This window comes from Phodopus roborovskii, unplaced genomic scaffold, assembly GCF_943737965.1.
Source record: "Phodopus roborovskii unplaced genomic scaffold, PHOROB, whole genome shotgun sequence".
Taxonomy (NCBI): Eukaryota; Metazoa; Chordata; class Mammalia; order Rodentia; family Cricetidae; genus Phodopus; species Phodopus roborovskii.
The window spans coordinates 29,727,032-29,751,822 of NW_026126418.1; positions in this window are offsets into that span (position 1 = coordinate 29,727,032).

Consider the following 24,791-nt stretch of genomic DNA (forward strand, 5'->3'; position numbering starts at 1 on the left):
ATAAACATTTAAAACTCAGGACTTTTCATTCTTTTGAAACTTCCCAGAGTTCATTAAAGAGGTTTTTAAAATGTTTCCTCTGTTGTTGAAAAAATTCACTGTGTAAAATTCTCACCTATCCCTAAAGATTAGAACCATTAAAATATATAGCATTTTTACCAGTGGACATAGTTATAAAGTCTGAGACATTATATTTGTGGTTTTTTTATGTCACTCATTTAAAAACGCATTGTTTTTTAAATCAAGTGTAGATTATCCGTGCTGAACTGTAAAATATTGATCATCGGTAGTCGACAACTTTTAAAATTATAATAAAATCAGAGTGCCCATTACTTTATAACTATAAACTGCAGGAAAAAAACTGGAAAAAACAGGTTTAAGGCCTCAATGTGTTATTAAGAAAAATATAGGTACATGCCTCCTCTCCAAAATAACACGTTTTAAGTATGTGTTCTGAGCATTTGTAGAGAAAATGGAAATGCTTTATTTTTCATTTACTTCCCTGTTTTGTTTGAAAAGCTGGCTGACTCAGAATGAAGGGATGAATTTGTATTTGGCCACTAGGTGGCACTGTTGGTGGCGTCGTGGGCGAAACAGAGGGGGAGGGGAAATTGAAAGGGATTAAATTTTTTTTTTTTTTTTTTTTTTTTTTTGAGGGTTTGCTTTAAGGGGGAAAAAAAAAGAAGGAAAGAAAAGAAGGGAAGAAAGAAATCCTCCTGGTTACTGCCATTCTCCCTCTCTATCCCAGAGGGACGACGTGGAAAGTAAAGCTTTAGGCAGCCTCTTGTCACCACCGCTCAGACCATGGTACATGGTAGGATGTAGGGATGGTCCATCCTATGGAGCTATGTGACACCCAACAAAAAGAGCTATGAAAGACAAGTTCAATAACCCGCAGCCACAGAGCCAGAAAGCAGAGCACGATTCTGCAGGCTGCTGTCTGCGGGTGCTGAAAGCTCTGAGATGCATCACGTAGGGGACCCAGGCAAGGGGCAGTCGCAGGACCGCGGACAGGGAAGTAAACAAGATCCCTGTGTGTGCTGCAAGTCCAGTTTAGTACTTCTCATGCTCCAAGAAAGTAGAACCCTTTCAAAGCCAGTGGCCAGCCATCCAGGACTTAACTTGTGTAGTCGCCAGATGTGTGCATCTGAGAGTTTGCCGGCATGGTGTCTGGTCCGGTCCAGTCCGGGATTTCTTAGTCCAACCTGCCCCAGAGGCCAATGCCACAGGCTGGTGATATTTCAAGGAGGTCTCTGGCTACAGCTGTAATTCTTCCTCTTGCCAGAGGGGGCAGTTCTAGAAAACCCACCAGTTGGCATGGGAGGCCAGTAGGAGCAGAAAACCTGAACTGGATTTAAAAAGCCCTCATGAACACATGGGGAACCTTGTTAAGCGATGGATGGATTGAAACCCCCAACCTCAATCTTTCTGCATCAAAATACCCCTCGTTAATTAGTAGTGCACACAGTTGCATCAGATGAGCGTGCCTATCCTGCACTATTCAGTCTCCGCCCACAGTTAGTGATTTAAAAATGAGGGGGCACTTAACAACTGATCACATGCCCTGCGTTTAGCACTTCCTGTGTATTCGCACACACTGTGGTGGTATGAACGAGAATGCCACCTCACCCCCTATAGGCTCATATGTTCCAATGTTTGCTCCCCAGTTAGTGGTACTATTTGAGAAGGAATCGGAGATGTGGCCTTCCTGGAGTGGGTGCGTCCATGCTGAAGGAGATGTGTCACTTGGGGTTGGGTTTTGAGGTTTCAAAGCCTACTCAGTTCAGTCCCAGTGTAGCATTCTCTCTCTCTGTCTCTCTCTCTGTCTCTCTCTCTGTCTCTCTCTCTCTCATACACACACACACACACACCACAATCTCTCTCTCCCCCTCCCTCTGTCCCTCCCTATCCCTTCCCCCTCTTGCTAGTGCATCAGGATGTAGCTCTCTCAGCTGCTTCTCCAGTACCATGGCTGCTTCCATGTTCTCCACTGTTAAGATAATGGGTTAACACTCTGAAGCTATAAGCAATCCCCCAATTAAATGTTTTCTTCTACAAAAATTGCTTTCATCATTATGGTGTCTCTTTGCAGCAATAGAAAAGTAACTAAGACACTCACCAAGTCCTCAGACAAACCAACAAGCAGATACTAATTATTGTTACTCCCACCATAGAAGAGAAAATTGTCAGAGAGCCTCAGTATCTTGTCAACAGCCATGGGTCTGTCTCCAACTCCACACAAGCCATCTCTGAGGACTGAAACTCAAGCTCTATCCAGGTAACCCAGACTGCCTTTTTCAATCTGCCAACCTGTGTCTCATGAACTGACCATCTATACAATTCTCATATTCTCATATTTGTACATAATTTCTCCTCAGAGTCAACTACCTATATGAGACTATCAAAGGTTCACTGTGCTTTATATGATATTAACTTCTAACAAGTATAAGTAATGATGCTTAGTAGGAAAACATATTTTCATAAGATTTTTCCCTTTTTTTAATGCCCTACACACACACTGGAATTTGCCACAGTGAGTCCAAGCCAATGGTATAAGTATACTTAAAATAGATGAAGCTACAAAAAAATGCCATTGGGGAACTGTCTTGGAAAAAAACCAACAGAAGCAAGCTCCCTAATAATGCTGGTTGCTGTACCCAGTCTAATGGGATGAATAGATTCTATCCAGCAACAGTATTGCAATTTGTCATTAATGGATGTGAGGAAGCCAGTTTCCTTAGTTGGAATGAAGCCATAATTAGTAGATAACTGAAAAAAAAATGAAAGGAGGGAATGAGAGAGAGAGTTCAGAAATAAACCCAGAGGAAGTGTATTACTCTGAAAAAACAAAAGTATCTGAGCATATTCAAAAGGTTGTGTTGCCGCTCTTGACACCAGTTGTGAACAGTGGAATGTGCTGTGAGACTCCTCCTTCCTGTTGCCTTTCCTGTGAGCCAAGGTCGTCACTGTCAGTGACTTCCCTGATGTGCCTGGATTCAGGAGCATGGGAATCAGCCTCCATGGTTATGCAGCCAATGTGTCTGTGGCACAAACGAAAATAGAAGACAGGAAAGCAGCCCTGGAGTTGAGAGCAACTAAACAGAATTGCTGTTGTGACTGTTTAAGCATGAGGTCCATCCTGATGGAGACTGCAAGAAGCTGTTCTCCTTGATGAGGTCTTGGATGTATCAAGAGCATCTGATTTGTAGGTGATGGTGTTAAACAGTAAACCCATCTCCAAGAAGCTGTGTTCTAGCCAGAGTCTGTGCATGTAAATTGGTGCAGGTTTGGGTTAGTATTCTCCTGAAAATCTACCTTCAGAAACAGTTTCTATGGCTGGACAGGTGTTGGGGAAGCATCAGGTAAGGAGAGTGAATGGACTTGTCCACTAGAAGGGCTGCTGCAGCAACAAATTATTCTGAGCCCTATCCCTGCTCATAAGGAAGCAAGAAGCAGCCTACAGTAGTGGAGCACACCTGTAATCCCAGCACTTGAGAGGCAGGGGCAGGAAGATCTCTCCCAGTTTGAGGCCAGTCTAGTCTACAGAGCAAGTTCCAGGACAGCCATGGCCACACAGTGAAACCCTGTCTAGAAAAACAAACAAACAAACAATGAAAAACAAAAAGCAAAAAGGAAGAAAGGAAGGAAGGAAAGAAGGAAGGAAGGAGGGAAGAAGCACAGGTTTTGTAGGGGATTTGCCCCCCTCTATCCCATCATCTCCCTATAGACATGGTACTACATACCGTCACAGAGACTAGTTAGACATAGGACTTCCCCATACTAACTCCCTTACCTTAAGGGGCTGAGAACCTACTTGGGTCTTTTCAGTGTTCTAGTATTGAACAATATGATGTCAATCTGACAAGCATGATGTTTTATTAACTGATATATGTATCCTAACCTATAGAAAAAGTTGCTTTCCTTTCCTTTGGGGTTTTGTTCTTTGCTTTTTCCATAGTCTCTAGACCATCGATTTTAGTGAGAATTGAACTAGATTGATGGTGAAGGAGATGAATAAATTTGGTGGTCAGCAGGGTGGTCAGTAATGGGTCCAGTTGAATAATAAGGAAGAAAAGGGAATTTAAAGCTACCTGAAGTGTCTGAGTAGCTTGCAAAATGGATCAAATGATGATGATGATGTGTGTGTGTGAGAGAGAGAGGGGTTATGAGAGAGAGACAGAGAGATATGTGTGTGTTGGATAAGTCACGAGCTTCATTTTGGATGTCAAGCCCATGGGGAGCTCTAAAGGTAACAATTGGATATACAAATCTTAAGTCTACAAAAGAAGTCTGGACTAGAAATAAAAATTTGCCAGTCGTCTAAGCATAGAAAAGAAAAATCACCAGGGAAAGTGTATGGAGGAAAATGGTGAATGGACCTTGCAAATGGCTGGTGTTTTTGATTGGCAGAGAATGGTGAGCTGGCAAAGGAGAGTGAATAGGAGAAGGGAGCAAAGGCTGAGGAGCAGAAGATGTGACTGGTGTCTCTGGGACACCACAATGGCCCCAGGAAGCAAGCATTTCAAACAGAAGTTGGTTCATAGCATGAAACACTTTGAATAAGGGCTGCAAATTAGCCCTTGAGCTACTTGAACTTGACCATCAAGACGCTAGTGTGTAGAGAGGGTATTTTCAATGGTTCTCTCTTTCCAATAAAAAGAAGACAAAGTAGACCGGGTTGGAAAGTGATTGTCATGTGAGAGATGGAGCCAACACTCATAAGCCAGCCCCCCTCTGCTGTGTCAACTACTCTTCCCTCATCACAATTACCCATTAGAGGCCAAAAGCTCCTCTCCATATAGTCTCTTAGAGAAAATCCCAGTTAGCACCAATAGTAAAGCCACAGGGCACTCACTGTAGACAGCACAGCAGCATTTTCTAAGAAAATGCCACTTTGACAGAAGAATTTGAGATGCTTTTGTGCCAGTGGAGATAGATAGGGGTGTGACTTGAACATTTGGTTTCTCTCAGTCCTCTCATAGGAAGGCTGAACATGGTTCAGAGGGCAGTGGTGACCATGGGATTTGATGTTAGGTGTCACTTCTCATCAGTATCCACCCACTCCCAGGAGTTGCCAGTTGTCAGTAGTGAGTTCACATGGACCCAGATAAAGGTGTACCTCTTCCATGGGCTGTGGCCAGAAGGATGTGTACAAGGACAAACACTATTCCTCCGGTCACAGTGAGCAATATAACCTGCCCAGTCTTGGGGTGGGCGGAGCAAAGAATGAGGTGGGATAAACTGAATAAAAGGCAAGGATGTACCAAAGGGAGGCAGCTGAAGAGGCTTTAAAATAAGATTCTCTAGCATCTCTAGCTCAAAAGGACGTCTGCAGCCCAAGAGAATGGAATGCTTGGAAGTGGCCAGAGATCTAGGGACAGAAACACAGGGAAATGGAGGCATCAATTTTAGGTCTTCTCATAAGAATCTTAACCTGTAATCCTCCAAATGAAAAGGCTCCCCAAACTGAATGTTTGCCTCTAGTTCACTAGCTGCTAATGCTAACTAGACCTGAATACATTTGATGGCAAAACTTGATCTGAAATGATGTGACAATATTTACTGTGAGCTCATTTAAGGTGAATATTTTTATATTTCACAGAATAATATTTTATTATATCATAATAATATATTTCACAGCATAAATATGTTTGAATATACAATGTTCCTCATTGCAAGTGTTGGGGATCAAATACAGAAAACACTGGATTCTGAAACACAGAAAACAAAAAATATATCTGGCCTCAAGGATATGGATAAAGATGCCTGTTCTGTAGTGGGAGAGAGGTGGAGGAACTTCCCCTGGTGACATTAAGACCAGTAATACAAACAGATGAAGACATCATGGTTCAGGCTCAAGGTCACAGTTGGGTAGGTCCTGGAAAGGTTAGAGTATGCCAGAGGTTAAACTCATCCCTGTGTCCTTGGGAAAGGAGAGTCTAAACCACCCTGATGGTAGAGCCTGCTGTGTGGCAGGCCCAGCTCTCTGCCTTACTTTACCACTTACACCTTCCCTCTGTGGGGAGAAAAGAAAAACCCGAGCTGATCACAAACTGAACCACACAGTTGAGGTCACAGCAGGTCCCCACAGCCCCAAGGCTCTTTGTCCACAGTGCCCTGAAAGCATGGTGTTACACGCAAGACACCTGGATCTGGGCTAAAGAGAGCACTTCTAGCAAATGTATTCTACATGAAGTCAGTTTGTTAAGATTCTCAAACAGTCACATGCTTGTAGCCAACCCTAGCACTCTCCGTGTTGAGGCATGAGAAGAGCCACAAGTTTGAGGCTGTTCTGCCATACATACCTAGTACCAGGTAATCCAGGGCAACATAGCAAGATGCTGTCTCTAAAAATTTAAGCCACCCTATTTCCCATCTCTACCTCCCCAATCAAGGTAGCACAGTATACTATAATTCCGATTTTCAGAATGAGAAACTGAGACCTAAAGAAAGGAAGCAACTTGTCAAAGTCTTATATGCATAAGAACTAGATCTCTCTGGTGCAAATAATGATTGCCCTTGCTGCCCTGTATCCTATGCCCCCTTCTTAACAGTTTTCTGGTGTCTGTGAGCAAATTCTCCATGACACCCCTCTTTATGATTAGCCAGAGATACACATCAGTGTCCTTCTTGAATCTTTCTGCTGGGTGAGGAGATAAAGGTCATAGTAATGGCCACACAGAAACCTGCTCATTATCAGAAGATAACATCCTCTGTCACTTTAAATGAATCAGAGACCTCCAGATAGCCCAGCAAGTCTCCTTTTGCACAGGGAAACGGATTTAACATTAAAAGAGAAAGAGATCCAGGCAAAGGAGGGGAAGTATGCTTTTCTCTGGCTGTTGATGGCTGGTCAAGTGAGTCTAATGGCTTATTAATAAGAGGCAATTAAATGCACAGCTAGCCCAGTATTATAAGAAATGAAATCCCAAATCTGACACTTGAAGGACATCAGGAATTGAATAACTGCTAAAAAGCAGTTTCTGTTGTTCCTTTGCATCAATAAAGATGTAAAGAACAAAGAAATCGCATGCAACCTACTGCACAATCAATAGATACTTGAAACACAAAGGCTGAGAATGCAAAGAATCATGGGATTTCGCCAAATGTGGATATCCATTCTCTAAAGAGGAAAGCAGAATTTAGTGAGAATTTAGTGAGTGAGAAGCTCAAGAGGCTGAAGTTCTCTCCCACACTAGACAGCCTAGTCTGGAATACTAAACACCCTACAAATTACAAGGGGCCATATTTATCCCCAAAATGGAAGAGTGAGCTCTCACTTTCTCCAAGCACTAGACAACTGATTCGTTTTGAGCAGTGGATCCTGGCATAGAACAAACAAAACAATACAAAGGCATTCGGAACTCATCGGGTATGGTTTAATGAGCAAGACTGATAGCTGCCTGCATTCTACAAGAAATCAAAAGTTCTGCCAGAAAAGAAAAAGAAAAATGATCTGGATATTTTTGTAATGGGAATTCTTATCACAAAACTAGAACTCATAAATTTCAGCCTGTTGAATGAAGGGATCCAGGGGCCACTTGGGGAATGCTGGGGTCAGTGTGGTAACGGTGACAGCCCATGCTACTTGGCAGAAAATTGGATGCATAGCATGGCATGCATGTGGAAAAGATCATGGTTTACTGCCATGAACTAAGTGTGTGTGTACACACACACACACACACCCGTGCACGGAAAATCCAAAGAGTAAATTGCTACAGTTTAACTTACTGGCTTTGTACATAATGCCTAAGATTACCAACAGTGTCCCTACGTCCAAAATGTCCTTGGTTCCTATATATAAGCCCAAAAGAAGGCTCTTTGTAAAAATTTGAGATATTTTGACATCTCCAAACCCCATGGGAACACTAGCCATAAAAACAGAACAGACTTAATGATCTCTACAGCAGGCAATGCTGTTGCCTAGAAACATTTCCCAAACATTAGTCAGTGCTGTTTTACCCGTCCTCCTGATTTCTCAGCCTTTTACACTTATTCACTGAATCAAAGAGAGGACACACATAAAATCTGTATCTGCACATTCATTGTTCCTTTCTCTGGATACTTTTCTGGGAAGCCCCAAAGGACTGAGAGGTGCTTGTGTCATGTTGTGGTCACCAGAGCGTTCCTTCCAGGTTAAATGCATTTGCGGGTCAGTGTAGTACTGTCATACCGATGCTGTAGCAGAGGAAACAGAACCAAAGAATCGGGGAAGAGGCCAACATCTATAACGGTAATCCCTTTGTTTCTGGTTAAGACGTTATATTGGTAAAGAACAATTTCCCTTCTGAGACCTGAAGTTTCAATGCAAAGGCAATTTGTGATGAGACTTCTCTAGTTAAATGATTATGTTCTAAATGACCTGAAACCCATGAGCCTTACACATTAAACTGGCTGACACAACCTAATTTTAATATGGCAATGCTAGATTTGAAATGTATGTAAGCCATCAGGTTTGGGCCTTCTTTTGAAAAGCAGTTGGTAGCTATTTGTACACAGGTGGTCTTCCATGCCCTCGGCCAACTAGTTACTGTCTTAAATTAGAGCTATACCCAAATGACCTCAGGAGAGGAACTAGTGGCTCCCTCTGAGATAGTACCGGGCAGTAACATGGTGGCACCATCACACCTTTGGAGACCCAGATAGTTCTTCCATCCTAGACTACCATAGGAAAGACCCATAATTTCAGGGACATCGATTTCAGAGTGACTCATCAGAATACATCACCCTCTGTGTAGAGAACAAAAGCTCGGATATTCACTTCCTTTTTAACACACTTTCCTCTACTTTCTTCTCCACTGAGTCACAGGCAGAAAGACATGCTTTCACTTTATCTTTGTTTGAGTCTAGAGCCCTGGGTGAAGGCTTTAGCATGAAAGGAAATAAAAAGTTCACTTTAAGTTCCAAGACTTAACCCATGATTAGACAGGTGGCAAGATCTGAAACTATTCCAAGAATACTACCAAATGGTAAGATCCCACAAATGTATCATTTCTCTTGGGGAAAAGAAATGACAGAATTACTCCCATCTATTTATCTGTGTGAAAATAACAATGACTCCGAAGACTGGATATATATGGAGAAAGAGATATACACACATAAATATATGTTCTCTGTGGCTCTCACTCTTTTTGTCTGGGAAGCCTCACCATTAATGAATATACATGGAGTGTCAAAGATGTGCTAAGGGAATTTCAAAATACAAAAAGAAGCATGTCATGATGAGCCAACAGATTAACATGGGCACATATTTTATCGTAGGCATGCTATGGTGTTTTTATGCATTGAGTCTGTGTTAGGAATCCAGTAAATAAACAAATATCCTTGGCAACAGCTTGTGTGCACCTGTGGACTATTTAGACGATTGCAAGCAAGAATGAATATTTTTTTCTTTTTATGTCTTATCAAACTTGTTAATTTTATGGCACGAAACACTTGCTTTTCCCCAGGATTTAAAAGCTAAACCTTGGTGTCCTGGGTGGGCAGAAGCCACCTGCAGGCTTGCTTGGTGGGTGCCACTATGATGAACAGGTATGTGGTGGAGAACTGGGAGAGAAGGAGAAGCAGAGTGGTTCATGCACTGTGGGGAGAAGTGGGCCTGAAGATGTGATGGCTGTGAGGAACAGGCTAATACGGAGGCCTAAGCTGCCACCTGGGGCAGCCAAGTCCCATCCTGTGCTGTGGCCCAGGGCCATGCCTAGGTCTGGGGTCCTACCGCAGCCCTGTCTGTGTTCTCAGAGGTCATGGAAGAGCTAACCCCAGGAAGCTGGTCCCGCCTCTCAATGGCTACCACAGTGAAAGAGCTGCCTCTCACCCACTCCCCAGCACTCCCACCCTTCACCATGCCTGTGAAGCTGATAGTGTGGGCACAGGAGAGCTGGCCTTGTCCTTCACCTGAGGGGGCCAGTTCCAGCAGAGGCTCGGACTGACAAAGTCAGCTACCACCGAGGCAAATACATCCCGGGCTTTGAACCGGCACTCCCCAACATCTACCCCATTTGTGACCTGCTGGCATGCATGAAGGGACTGGTCCTGCAGAACCAGTGCCACAGTATCTCCATAACTGGGGAAACAATGGGATATGGGAGAGGAGTTTCTATGAGGGTCCAGTGTTGAGGCTGTAGCAAAAGTCAGAGGCCTTGAACCAGACCAACAGCTCATTGCAACGTAAAGCTCTTTGTGCAAAAGGGTACACTGTGTGACACTGCAGCTCCCAAGGCCACTACACCAAATGATTATGTGATGGAGAGTTGGGAAAGATGGAGGAGTGAATTGTTTTGTTTTGTTTTTTTAATTAATTTTATTTTATTTGGGAGGAAGGCTGCAAAGGTGAAGGGTGAACATGGAAGGACTGGGAAATGAGTGGGGTTGGGGTACACAATGTGAAATTACCAAAGAATCAATACGAATCATCATCATCATAATAATAATAATAATAAACCTTCCCTGTTGAGTACAGAATAAGTGAATTGATAACTAGAATTAGGAAACAGTAGAACACGGTAAACTCTTTGCCTTCCACACCATGCTAGGCTCTGTCTGTAACCAGTAAGTGCCATGAATCACCGCCATGCATGCTGGATTGGTGACGCCACTGCACTGTGTGCATGGAAGTAACAGGTGTCATCTAGACTCTTAACAGTATGGATCGAGGTACTTAGAAAATGAGAAACTACAACTGAGACACCAGGAAAGGGAAAGCACAAGAGAATGATAACCTTGAAGAATAGTCTTATCAATGATATGTCCCATGCAGAGGGTCTATGGTGTTCTAACCTGCCCAATAGTGAGAAGTAAGTCAAGTGTCAAGAACATAAGGCAACATGTGCATCCTACCTGAGGCTCATTAGCCACAGGCATCCCAGAATAATTATGGATGTAGCTCAACACATTAGTAGACAATGACATCAAGTCCCAATGTCCAAAAGTTGGAAACTCTTGATAAACGCACCAATGGAGGAGGGATTGAAAGTCCAGCTGTTGAGGGATGGCCTGGGACTTCGTATTTTCCTGTGAGATAATAAAAACCCTATCTTGTCCAGGAAACAAGGTACCTCATTATTTTCATCACCTGATCTAGAAAAAGTGAGGATGGGGATGTTACACTAGAGCATGGCAAGAGATGTCTATTTTCTTTTACTGCCCTATGTCTTCCATTGTGATTGCCACACATGGTTTGATAGACTGATTTGTTCCAATTCAAACAGACAAGAGATGATGACATTCTGAACTATTCCTTAATATTACTACTGAAAAACTAAATGTCAGAGACCAGTGTGCTTAGTTCAAGGTCACACAGCTAGGTAGAAGAACCTGAAACAAGATGTCAATACTTCTAGAAAGGAGCAGGGCTGGGGCGGGGGCGGGGGTGTTCATGTGCCTGAAAAGGTTTACTGGATGGGAGTGGTTCTGCCAGTCACTTGGAAGAATGACATCATGGAAGAAGGCACTGTGACAATAGTTATGGGGATCAAAAGGTGATTCCTTGCTATGGTGTTTTGCCAGAGACAGTTCAAGCAAACTGGAGAAACAGGAACGAGAGGGCAGCAGGAGTAAGAGACTTCCCAGAGGGTATTTATTGCAGAAGGTTTTCTTGAACTCACCAGTGGTGCTTGGTGATGCCATTAACACACAGGTCCTAAGCTGGGGCTAGGGCAGGAGTCAGAGGGATGTGACAATATGGGAGAGATGAAAATGCATGCGCAATGCATCAGCGTGCTTAATCTCACACAGCCCACATGACTGGGAACTGTCAGACTCGAGTCCAAGCCCACCTCCATCTCTATCAACTGGGCCACACTCTGTGACCTTAGTGTCCTCATCAGGATTGAGTGACTGCTGAGACGCCTTCTGAGGGCCACAGGAGATGTGGCACAAAGGCATAATTAAGTTCAGTTTAGGTTAATCTAAAATTGTCCATGCTGTCCTCCTCTTCAGCCTTTCACTGACAAATGAATGTAAACCTGAAATTCATTTTGCTTCCAGAATGCCTGGGATGCTAAAATTATTCATATTTTAATCAGCTTTTAACAAGAATAGGTAAGAAAGAAAATTAGGACAATTAAGAAATAATGAAGCCATTATAAAAACAGTAATGATTTAAAGGCAGGTAGGGGAATGCTGTTATTGGAAATGTTGAGACTTGCAAATGAGCAGTCAGATGATGGGCACACCATGGGAGTAAGGGATTTCACTAATGCTCAAAGCAAACCATTTATAATCATTTCCTCCCCAAACTGGGGATAATGCAAATGTCCTGATTATTACAGGAAATATATATTCTCTTGGAAATTGACCATCCTGAACAATGGTGGATATTATACCCTCCCAAGATGGTATCAGTACTTTGTACACACTCATTGTCTTCTCAAAGACAGACACCTTCTGGTATTGTTCCTATAACTAGAAGGTTTTTGAAAATCTTCAGGATGGCTTTTCAAAATTCAAACATACTGAAGTGACACAGTTCTTCTAACAATGTTACATCTCCCAATCCTTCTCAAACATGAAGAACCAAGTTTTCAAATATCTGAGGCTTATGGGAGACAACTCATTCAGGCCATCATATTAAGTGATGGTCTAAAGTAACAACAGCTATAAGCACCACCACTTCTCTGGTAATCTTCCTTTCTGTCCAATGGGAGCAAGCCTCCCTTCCTTCCCTAGAAGCTCTCCTGAGGACACTTCTTTCCAGCAAGACTTTTTTCCATCAGGTGGGTTCTCCAACTCCAAGGGCAGTGATGGAGAGAGCTTGTAAGATCACACACGGTTCTTTATGACTGGGGCTGACAATGACCAGCAGATTCCAAGCAGAACTCAGTGTCATGTTCCTCCCTGGATCTCAGGGACACGGGTTAATCATGATGTTTAGCTACATGTGCAGAAAAAAGAGGTACACTCTTCAGTAATTCATAGGTGGGAAAATGATCTGCTACACATTCTTGATGAACAAAAACAGACCTTTCGACATAGAGAGTGAGGAATAGCAGCATCCGGAAACAAAAGCAGTGTCTTGCTTCTTGCACTGATAAATCTAGGATGTGGTGTGGAAAGACAGACAGAGAGATGTCTATGTGACATATCATCTATACCACATATTTCACAGTGACTGACTCTAAAAGGATGGGTTCATACAAAATTCCAGTGGTAGCCATGGGACCCTGCTGCCAGTGACCAGCTGACTAGGCCTGAGATGTATCTTAGATGAAGTGAAGGGATGTAACTAGTCCGAGGGAAGAAAGCTTCAGATCGGGGCTTCCCAGTCTCTCCAGCCCCACCTCTCTCTTTCTTTATTATCTTCAATTGTTTGTGTGTGTGCCAGCATTTGTACCTGAGCATGGATGCCTCTGGAAACCAGAAGTCTCAGATGCTCTCAGAGCTGGAGTGACAAGCAGTTGTGAGTCTCCCCAAGTGGATGCTGGGAACTTGGGCCCTCTATAAGAAAAGGATGAACTCTTTTTTTAAACTTTCTTTTTATTTATTCTTGGTATCTTTTATTTCATGCATCTTGGTCCCATTCATTTCCCTGTCCCTTCATCTCCACCCTCTGCCCTTGTAATCCTATCTCCCCCACAAAAAAATTTAAGAGAAAAAAAAAAAAGGAAAATTCTTGTCTTGGAAGCTATAGTGTGACAGTGAGTCATGCAGTATACCCTTATACCTTTTAGTCCATATATCTTTACTTGCCAGTGTCCAATGCAGTCATTGGTCTAGTTCAAGGACTCTGGTTTGTGCTACACCTTCGATGCTGGGCCCTCATTGGAAGTCCTCTTGGATACCCTGTTGTTGCCCTGTATTGTGGAAATCCTGCAGCTTTGGGTCTGCAGGGCTGACCCCTTCACGTGGTCCAGCAGATCATTGATGGGGTGGATGTTGGAGTGGTTCTGGGCCTGGGTAGTTGCAGGGTTGGTCAGCCCACTAACTCCCCCTCATCCTCACTGCCAGGGTGAGCTCTCCAGCATTGCATTGGCTAGTTCACTCCTTGAAGCAATGAGCTAGGGGCAAAGCCAGTTCTTCTTTTGAAACTGTAGGGTAGGCTCTCCGACACCTGGACCATCAGGGCCCGCTCTACTATGTTGCCCAGGTGAGGTAGAGGGCCCACTCTCCCAAGTGCTGCAACTAACAGGGGGAGAGCCAGGTCCCTCCCCTACCTCAGGTGGTAGGGGGTAGGGGAGAAGGGTATCTTTCCTTCACCCTCACAGTCACATGGCAGACAGGTGGGTGTGGCCAGCTATTCCACTCTCATACCCTCAGAGTCATCTCACCTGAGCCTTAGGATGGACTCCTAACCATTGGGCCATTTCTTCAGCTCTCTACTGCCTGGTCTCTGTTTTCTGGTCTTTCAGGCCTTTGCCAGTCCCTCTGTTCATTCTCCTGCTCCTGTTAATATGTCTCAATCTGTCCTTACAAAGGGGGAGGGGGCTATGAGAACCCAGAAACATGCAGACGTAAAACAAATGGAACCGGAGAAACCCAACACTGCAAGCCTCGGAAAATGATAATGATGAAGGAAAGCTGCTGCCAGCTGCATCTTGTGTTGATTCGGGGAATCTGATTCTCCTATTATCAAAAGCTGCAGGTAAAGGCAGCCTATCGTGCAGCATTGCTGGAACCATGCTATCTGATTTATGCCTTCTCAACATCTAGGTGCGTGTCATGCACTGATAACAGACTCCAGCCATCAAAATTTTATTTTATCTGTTATCTGGATTTTAAAGAATGGTGGGAAGTAGTAAATAGAACTGCGTTATTTATGAAATGTTTGAAACTCTGTTAGCCAACTAGAAAAACAGTGACAATGCACACAAAACAAAAATCAAAGTTCAGGCTAGGTAATAATATCATGAAAATGCAATGTTTTTGATATCGTAGATGGTCAATGGGGTAGAATATAGTTTCCTATATTCTACAAATTTATTTTCATCATTAAAGGAAACGAATGAGCAATGGATTGGCATGTGACTGCCCACCAGATGAGATCCCCTTCTTCTTGCTGTGTTGCCATAATTAGAACTCAAAGCCTTGCTGACGGCAGGTGGAGACACCACTAACAAAGAATCCAAAAGAAGTAGTCAATTGTGAGATTCCAAGGGATGTGAGGGCCTCCTTGCAACAGATACATCATAAACATTAAAAAGGGTCTGAAAGTTTAAATAATGAACATAAAAACGATTTCCAAGTATGACCTAATCATTTTACATTTCTTACAATTTACAGAAGACATCTTTTTACAGAAAGGCCTAGACATTAATCAAAAGGACCTCCATACTTGAGAAGATAAATGCCAACCAAAGAGAAGGCCTCCTGTATGTTTGCCTGTCCTTTGGAAGCACAGCAGTAGAAATGAATGGGATTTCTGACCATTCATCATACAGAGAGGCCAGTTGTCAGACAAGAATTGTTTCTGTCAAGCCACACCTGGCTGTACATGTTTGTCTCTTGGTTCACAGGCCTTGAATATCATATTGCAACACTGTTGGGTTTAAGCCAAAGGCTGTGTGCTTAAAACCCTTCCTAGTGGATTTAAATTATCTGTAATACAGAAAGAAAAAGAAATTAAGAGCTGCCTCGCAGATCCAAACCTGTGGATACTTTTGGCTTATTTATTTAGTGTTTTAATCATATCGTCTAATGGGATTGGGGCAGCATATTGACCTTCCTAATGAAGTTTGACCAAAGCCAGTATTAAAACTAATGTGCTCTCCCTGAGCAACCAGTGACAGGGTGCAAAAGGAGCTGGCTCAAAAGAGACTTGTGTGGCAGAGGGGAGCCAGACTGGCATTGTAACTTGGCCATGGACAATCAGTGTGCAGATAATCAAGACCCAACCCCATCACCATTAGAGACTCCAGGGGCCATCTTTTCAAATTAGGCACAGTGCTCACTGATCAGGATGTGTCGGCAGGAAATGTTGACTTCAGTGGCTCTACCCTATGAAAATATGAATAGGCTACCACATGTCCTGAAGGTGGCTTTTAGTGGAAAGACCACCACAGGTGTTAAAACTACATGGTCAAGGGCAACCACTGCAGGGTAGACATAGTGATTAGAATGGACCCCTCCTCCAGCGCCTGCACATTCTGTATAGAGCCACAATCTCTCAAGCCTCTGGCATATTTCAGAAGCTATTTAAATTTCACTCCTTGACTGAACTCCCACTTCTCATTCCGCAGCATCACAGAGCAACCATGTTCAACCTATCCTACTGCCCACCCAATCCCTAAGGAGAGTACAACTACTGGGACCAATGACATAAGGAAAACTTGTCATTTCTGTCTCTCCATCTTCACCCTCCATCCCTCCTTTTCCCTGTGAATCTGGAATGAGATGATAGCAGCTAGAAGCATGGCCTCTCCTCCTTGTTCCCTCCAAGGTCAGATTCAAAGGGATTCAGGGAGACTAAGCCTGGACTCCCTTTACGTGTCATTGCCTGTGCTCTTCACCACTATGTGACTTGGGATGAAATTGTCCACCCAGGAGTTCCTTGGTTGAAAATAAGTGGGGGCAATGGAAGAAATGAAATTAGATGCCCAACGCTCTTAAAGACAGAGGCCCCTCCTAGTAACAGGAAGTGAGGGTGAAACATGAACAAGAGCTGCCTTATCCTTCCAAGCTCAGAGGCTCAAACCAAGTCTGAGGCGCCAAAAGCACCCCCAACATCCTTAGAATCATCCCGCATACACACATGCCACCATCACACACACACATCCAAAGAGGATAAATGCCATCCTATACCCTCCTTAATGAGCCTCGGGGAATGTCCCCTGAGCAGATAAACAGGTGCTTTTGTACTTGAATGCCCAGTCTAAGTGGCCAAGGCAAGCCAGACAGGGTAGCAAAGGACAAAGGTGAAGGATGGCTTTCTTCCGGGCTTACCTAACTTCCATTTCATACTTTGATACCTAAATAGTTCTTCAAATGTGCTTGCAAACAGCAGCTCTGCCCTTGAATGTCTTCCCTCAGCTCCCGTCTGAGTCAGTGTAATGAGTCTGCATTTTATAAGAGCTGAGCCTGGTCCAAATGGAACCATGTAACTGTTAGAAAGATTAATGGACTGTATCATCCAGCAGTTGACTATAAACTTCTAATTGTGTGAATCTCAGTGTGGTGTCTAGAGCTAAGCCAGAGCCTGCTTCCTCAGTCGCTAATATCCACAGATATGTTCATTATTTTTGTAATGCCAACCCTAGGTACATCAGTGCCGGGCAGAACCCTGAGGAAAACAACAACTTTCGTTGTAGGTACTTGAGAGTAGTCATTATCACTGTTGCCAATTAATTCATCAATCAGTGTTTACTGAGCTGCCACTGAGAACAGGGAATGGTTCTGTGCCCTGCTAAGTGAGAAAGGGTAGAAGAGCCTCTGAAGACAGAGACACCGACCCAAAGGAGATGGGAACTGGGGGGCCGATCTTAAAGAGGAGCCAAGAAATATAACTGGTGTGACCTGTGACATCAAGCAACTCACTCCTGTGTACCTAAAAGCTGGGAATCAGAACCCCAGTCAGGAATATGTAAATACTGAACAGTGGACAAAATGTCATAAACATGCATTTTGGAAAACATTAACTAATGAAATTATTAATCATAATCTAGATTAGAAAGGAAAGATTACACAACGATAAGGGCAAATAAGGTTCTTGAAACTCTTGAACCCCTTTTCGTACAAGTAACCCTTTCCCCACATTTTGAGAATATTCCTAGTGGTTTGTCTGTATAAGAAATTTCTACTCTTTCCCTGCTCTGAAATTAGCTGTAGAGGCTTCTTTAGACTTGAACTTGCTTTGTCCTTGTCAGAAGCACATTCTGTCAAGTCATCAAATAACAGCTGCTGGTCAGAATGGTGGGCAGCTTAATTCTTCCTCTATGTCTACCCATCTCCTCTCTCTCCTCCTGGCTCCCTCCTGCTACCTCTGGACAGGAAACCCCTAACCATTAGCCACACATGATACCCTTCCACAAGATGAGACCTGGGGCATCCAGCTGAGAGTCAGTGGACCCCAAATCTTTGATCCTTGAACTTGATTGTATCAATTGCTTTTAATAGCTTTGCAAAATATTCTTTTCTCCTTCCTTGCAGTTGCATTAAATGAACATGTTCCCTTATGTTCCAAACACCTTCACAGGAAATAGAGTTGAGAGGAGTATTAGTCATCTTCATCGCATGGTGTGTTGTGAACTTCTGAAAGGCACAATACCTGTTGACAAACCAGACTATAAGTCTCCAAAGTTAATCAAGTTGCTGAGGTTTTCAGGATCTGGATGTTGGCAGAATTTCACCAATATGCCTGTGCCAATTTAAAGGCTTAAATATCCAGGGAACAGTAAATATAGAACATGCGATGGCAGCATTAACCAAGATTGCTGTCCTGTCTAGCTAGCATAGCCCTTCCGTGCTCAAACTTCCCTTTCAACAAGATGTAGACATATATATCCTCTTTCCTCTTTCATCTTTCAGAGAGAGCCACCTTGTCACTCTCCAAGACAGTCACTTGCCTGTCATCTCACTATGCTGCTCTGTAGAACAGAGATTAGAAACAGACTCATGGAGATTCATATCTGCTCATGGATGATGGAAAACAGGCTGGGGCCTGCTGCATAGTAGAGTTTAGGAATGACCAATCCATAAGCTGCCTCCAGTTGTTACAATTAGGTCTGTTGACTAGCAATACCATAAAGTTCTTGACTATGGAAAGGCTATGTGCTGGCCAAGAGTCCTTTTCTTATCACCAAAGTAAAAAAGGCCAAGCGTGCCAAATATTGATCACCAAATATTTTCTGTTGCTCCCCCCAAGGATGTGTCTATCAGATCTTACTAGAATGTGACTGTAGAAGAAAATTTGGGCAGGAAAATTAAAACACGAGAATAGAATTAGGCTCTCTAATGGAATCATGCTGTTGCAAATGTAACTTTCTCTAGAATCTAACCATGTGGATACCAGTAGGTGAGCAAGCATTCCCAGCTGCCATAGGAACAGAAAGGAAATGGCTAACACCCAGCAGATCCAGGTTTATTGAAGCTGAAGCCACTGGTGTTTATTTATTTATTTTTTTCATCCTTAAGAGTATAAATTGTGATGGATATGAACAAACAAAATGCCCAATGAGGCTATTTATGAGGAGAAGCAATAAAACCCACACAGATAATGAATGACAGAGACTGGGAAATGAACTTTCCAAGCAGAGTCCAACATCCTCTTTGTAGGTACAATGCACAAGATTAACGATGCCACCCTCACACTTCTCGGTGGCATTTCAGGCCCTTGCTTTACAGCTTCCTTTCATTTCATTGGGATGTAAATAATTGATAACTTGAAGGGACCCAAGAAACCCACCGCAACTGAGCATAGATATTTTTTATGACATCAATTACAAAGCTAGTGATTTGATGAGAAAAGGAAAATATTTCAAACCACACTTTAATGATCTCCTCCAAGAACCCCTAGTGTTCCAAATGAAACGTGAGTCTCTAGGCCTTGAGTTTTTCCTCTGTCTCTCCATTTTTCCTCCTTGGAGGGAACATAAGTTACAGCTGAACAGAAGGGATGGCTAATTATGTTCGTGTCTGTGCTTTGCAGTCATGGATTACAGATCTCCTTATTCTAATGGAAAAAGAAAGGCCCGGGAGAGCAGAGGCCTGGCAGGGAGGTCCCTTGGGTGTGCCACATGTCATATGACAGAAGGTGTTGTGGAGTTATGTTTGGCTACAATCGTAGTTGAGCTTGTCATGTATGACATTATAATACCCATAGCCAAGCGTGTGACAAGGCTGTGGTGAGCAGCCGCATTGAGGCTGTTGAAAGGAGTCAGAGTTCAAGCATTTGTGCATGAGGCATTTTATGCGGTGACGACTTCTGAATTTATAGTTGTTAGGGCAGGATTAGCCATGTTGATTTGCTCGGAAAACAAGTCCTTTCGTGATGTTTGTGTCTTTGAACATGAAGTCAAATCGTTTTTCTTTTCTCTATGGTTAAAATTCTTATAAGGCTGGCTGTGCTTCATGAGAAAGGTCCAGAAGTATGCTTTGGAAGGTTATGCCAAACATTAAAGGATGCAGTGTCATGAAGACAGGACTCACTGTCTAAGAGTCCTGAAGGAAATAGGCTTTGAGGTACTCTTAGGGTGAAGAAGAAGAAGATAATTATGTCTCAAAATGAAAAGGAGGTTATGAAGAATACTTTTCAGCACAGTTGCAAGAATAACAGATTCCTATTATTCCACAACAAAGTGTATTTGGACCCAACACAAGTCAAAGAACACCCTGAAATATCATTACAAGATAGAGAAAATGGATCCCTAGATTAGCCTATAAAATGGGCTTGTTTGCATTTCTCCCCACCAGCATCGTGGTTGTTGTGTCCCATTTCTTTCTTGGTAGAGGCCTAAATAACTGAGGGATAAACTTGCCCAGCTAGTTTAAAACTCCAAAGAACTGTCAGCCTGCTACTGTCAAGTTGTAAAAGACAATATTAGACCAGAATAGGGATGCCTCCCCATTAAATCCATGTTTTTACAAGTTTCCAGATCTTACCAAGAGCTGCTCATTGACTTTGCAATTGAGCATGAAGGAAAAGGGCAAACAGTTCAGTGAAAAGATGTCTTCTGGTTTGGGCATATAGCTCAGTCAATAGAGCTTGTGCCTAGTAGGCACAAAGCCCTAAACTTCATCCCCAGTACCACACAAACCAGGCCTGAGTATACATGCCTGCAACCCCAGCACTCAGGGCAAGAAAGAAGGAAGATTAGAAGGTCAGGGTTTTCCTCATCATACTAAGTTCAAGGCCAGCCTAAGATACACAAGACTACCTCAAGTAAATAAATTGTGGTGCTTTGAATAGAAACAGCTTGTGCAGGCTCACAGCTTGGTCACCAGAAAGTGTCACTATTAAGGAGTTGTGGCCTTATTGGAGTAGGTGCAGTCTTGTTAGAGGAAGTGTGTCACTGCAGGTGGGTTTGAGGTTTCAAGCCAAGCCCAGTCTCTCCCTCCTCTCCCTCCTTCCCCTTCTCTCTTCCTCTCTCTTTCTCCCTGTCTCCCTCTCTCCCCCACTCCCTGTCTCTTCCTGCTGCCTGCTGATCCAGAGTAGAACTCTTGGCTCCTTCTCCAGCACCATGTCTGCCTAAGTGTCCCATGCTTCCCATCATGAGCACAATGAACTAAACCTCTGAACTGCAAGTCATGGTCATGGTGTCTCTTCACAGCAATAGAATACTGACCAAGGCTGTAGTTTGTTCCTGCAGATATTTTTTGATGCAAATATATCCTTGTTTCCTTTTTTGCACCATTTTCCATACTTCTCTAATATTCTGCATCGTCTGACAACATCAAATGTGCTGTGAGATATACAATAGTGACAATGTCAATAGTAAAGTATTGCTTGTGCCTTTCATTTCTGAAGACACAAGGAAACAGCCATCTACCCTAATAAGTACAACAAACCAACTTAGTCTATTTAAGCAAAATTAGTCACAATCTCAGATGAGAGTTATTGAGTCAGTCTTAAAACACCTTCATTCATTTGCCTATCACAAATTAAACATTCAGAAGTTAGAGATGGATTTGGAGTCTTTTCAGTTTGAGCCTGTAAGTATACTTCATGATGAAAACCTCTCAGCGAGTAGATATTTTATCACATCTGTGTTAATTTGGGACTGCTGATTTGTCATTAATAAAGCATTTGGCTAGAAAATGATGTCCATATTTGATGGTCTGGTAACTTCTTTCTCCCATTTTATTCCACTGTAACTGCCCAGTCTTATCGTTGCCCATTATAAATGTGTAAAGTTTTATGGACTAAGTAATGTCAAATGAGGCAGTGTCAGGCAGACCTGGAGACAAGTCAGAGCATTTGGATGGGAGAGAGCTGTGTGGTCCATGGCAGCCCAGCTTGTCGTTTTACTGGGTATTGATTCCGTTTACACATTGATTTAGCATCCTGAATTATGATGCACTATTTAAATTTAAATACCAGTGGAGAGCTCCCATCTCAAAGGTTGCTCTAAGTCATAGGCATTTTGACTCCAACAGTCTCTGCTTCTCTAGAGTGGATATTTTTATTAGACTTGCCCATAAAAGACTGCATGGCAGTTAACTCTGCAGTGAGGAGGCTACATTGTGCCTTATAAGTGTCTGGGGTGCTGGGAAGCAAAGCAACAGAGATATTCACAAAACCACTCTCCTGAAAGGAACTAGTGTGGTTACTCAGTCCAGGCTGTTGCCTCTGCCTGGTCTTAGGTCTCAGACCTTCCCCCTAAATCTGAAGGCCCAGGTTTTCTCCATAACAAAATCTGCTATCAGAAAGCTAACACCCTATCATCTCCCCAAATCCCCTGCGATTGACGCACTGTGGCCCATCTTTGCCTCTTGGAGGGATGTTGAGTTCCCATGAGGTCAACCACAGGAGGAAGCAGAGTATAATGTATTGGTCAAACTGTTTGAAAATTAGAGGTCCATGCATTTTTAATTAAGCATAATGCATTACACTCTGGATATCATATATTTAGCCTCTAGTTGTTGCATTTGCACTACTGGGGGGGGGGGTCTCATGAGTGGAACATGCTTGATTGCTATGCTGCACTGGCTTCTTTAGAGTACCAGACCAGACAAGACAGATTGGGTTCCAGAGTCTCTTAGTCCCTAATGGGTCATTAGTTCTCTGAATCACAAAGCATGCCCTGTTTCCCTAAGATATTTTATGTGCAAATACAAGCTAGGGAGAAGGAAACAGGAAAAAAGGGAAGGTTTGTTGAGAAAGAGGACAAAAACCAAGTAGGTGATGTGAGGATATATATATATTTTGATTGAGTCACTCAATAGCTGAAGCTGGCCTGGAACTCACCAGAGTGTCCTGGCTAGCTTCAGAGACAACAGGTGTTAACCACCATGACTTGTTTGGTACTTTACTCCAGGTGAGACCCCTGCCCATCATTCTGAGTCTCCTGAGACATCACCCTACTTCTCACTTCCCCATCACTGAGGGAAGGTAGAGGAAAGAGAAGAGGTAGACAAGCCCCATGGTAACACAGTCTGCTTTGTGTTCCCTGAAACCACAGGCAACCCGAGTCACTGGGGTTACCTTCCATTGCTAGGTCTGGAGTCTGAGCACAGGAGGAGTATGGAGGGACAGGGCCTGAAAGACCCTGCCCATCTGAGATGACTCTACCCCTTCCTTCTTCTGTCTTGCAGAAAAACTATTCATTCTTCTTATGTGGGAGTGGGAAAACAAGAGCTCCAAGCCAAGGCCAAAATAAGTTTGAGGTCTGAATTTTCTTCTTTGCTTTATGAAAACACAGATTTCAAAGTGAAATAATTATCTGGACTCCTCACTGATATCCCTTATTAAGTATAATAATATACCAAATTACTAACAAAATAAACCACCTTTTTCCTTGCATCAAAATGACTAGTTCATGGTATCATGTGTTTTGTGTAACTATGCATACAATCCAGCAATTTAGCCAGGCAGTAGTTCTCAGTGTGTGGCCCTGTGTCTGCAACATCATGCTCTGGGAACTTGTGAGAAATGCACGTGTCCAAGTCCCAGCTCAGACCTACTGCCTCAGAAACTCTGGAAGGAACCAGCTCCATACTTTAACAGGCTTCCCTGGTGAGAATATCCAAGTGAGGGGGTGTTTCCATTGTATTGATAAGGTTTCTGGAACATGGAAATTTAAGCCATACTCCCAGCACTACACAATTGGATGTGGGGCAAGACTTCATGAGCCCAAAGTCCTTTTTCATAACTACCTTAGACTTGCTGTATGATAGATAGCAGTTTCCATGGGAACATAGGGTCAAGAGTTTAGATAAATGGGAAATACTCTATGGAGAAAGAATTTAGATTTTGAAATGAATAAGAACATATGGCTTAACACGTTTTGCTTGGCCAAACTTCTGTCTATAAAATACTTGAATCAGTGACATGATAATCCAAGATGTTAAATTAAAATGCCAAGTGAGTGATGGGAAGAATGGATGGAATCGGGAACTCCACGAGGCCCTTGCCCCAGTGAGGTAATGCACTCAGCTGTGTTCCAGGACAGTTCCACACCAAAATAGTCTCTCAGAATAAACCGAGAATCCAAATTTGTGAATGGAGTATTACAACTTCAGAACATTAGCTATTGAATCATAACCTTTTTTTTTTTTTTTAAGAAAGCTATGCAGATCAAAACCAACACAGACAAAAACTCATGGATTTCACTTATAGAATGCCATTTTGCAACCTCTGGCTGAGAAATCCTCATAACATTTAATGAAGCTGGATGAAAAGGCTGAAGGGATAGAAAGTTTACAGAAAATATGTGTGAGGAGAGGCGTGGGAAATTGAATGCATAGAACTGCGCTAAGTGATTCCTTTATCAAACATGCCTTGGTGTCTGCTTTTATTAATTCTGTGTTGGAAGCAGTGTTTCATAATATCGCCATGCTTATATAGTTACCATTGAGATCACAGGACAGCAGAGCCTGGTTTTGTGAGTGTTAAAGTGTTGGGAAATAACCTTTTGTGATGTATGTCGTGTTCATATGGGTACCATTTTAAATTTTCGTTGAGAAAGCCACTCTGTGAACTGAAAACCATCCAGAGGAAGCAGGTTTGGAAAGGTTACTGCAAAATCCATCTCAACAGCAAACAGAAGTGATTTTAATGCCTGTTATTTTGGAAGCAGTTCAAAGTTGTTTTTTCCATTGTAAATAGCGTTAAAGTGCTCTGCGGAGGCAAGTCTGACTTTTTTCTTGGCCCTCTGCACTTCAGTAATGGCCCTTAGACACTGAAGGCACAACAATACGAGTCA